The sequence below is a fragment of the Lissotriton vulgaris genome, unplaced genomic scaffold (genome assembly GCF_964263255.1).
Source record: "Lissotriton vulgaris unplaced genomic scaffold, aLisVul1.2 SCAFFOLD_1682, whole genome shotgun sequence".
NCBI classification, from domain to species: domain Eukaryota; kingdom Metazoa; phylum Chordata; class Amphibia; order Caudata; family Salamandridae; genus Lissotriton; species Lissotriton vulgaris.
In genome coordinates, this window is record NW_028241670.1 from 426819 (window position 1) to 427409 (window position 591).

Consider the following 591-nt stretch of genomic DNA (forward strand, 5'->3'; position numbering starts at 1 on the left):
CTCAGATTCAGGTTTCATATAAGGGCTTCCTTTAAGGGTAATCTTTTCACATCCAGAGGGCTTGGTCTTGACCTTGCCGAGCAGCTTAAATAGGCCTGGTTTTTATTGCAATCCACTCAAACTCCTGTCGTCTCAGAAACATAGGTTTTAGAAGCTGCTTCCCAATCCTTCTACAGAGTGCTAAATATTGGACGTTTTTGCCCTCCTAATGCTGTACTTCGGAGAAGTAGAGGCTGGACAATGCATTGCTGCCTTCTGTAAGAGCTGTTGAAACCACAACCAACCCTGCCACTCAAATTACAGCCATGTTCATGTCTTCTGCCCCTAAATCCTCCATCCACATGAAAAACCTTGAACGATTGCCAGAAATCTGTGTTTGTCACCGCAGATGTTGGAGAAAATGGGTGTCAAACAAATTCCCTAAGGAGGTGCCAAAATCTGCAAAAGGACACTTCCTGCAGTCAAGACTTTACACAGTTCACTTTACTGCTTCAGGGTCCCCACCCCATTGGCACCATCTCACCACATAGAATATGTGTCCAAGTTACTTTATTAAAAAAAAAAGTCTACCTGACCGGTGCAAGATTGTAC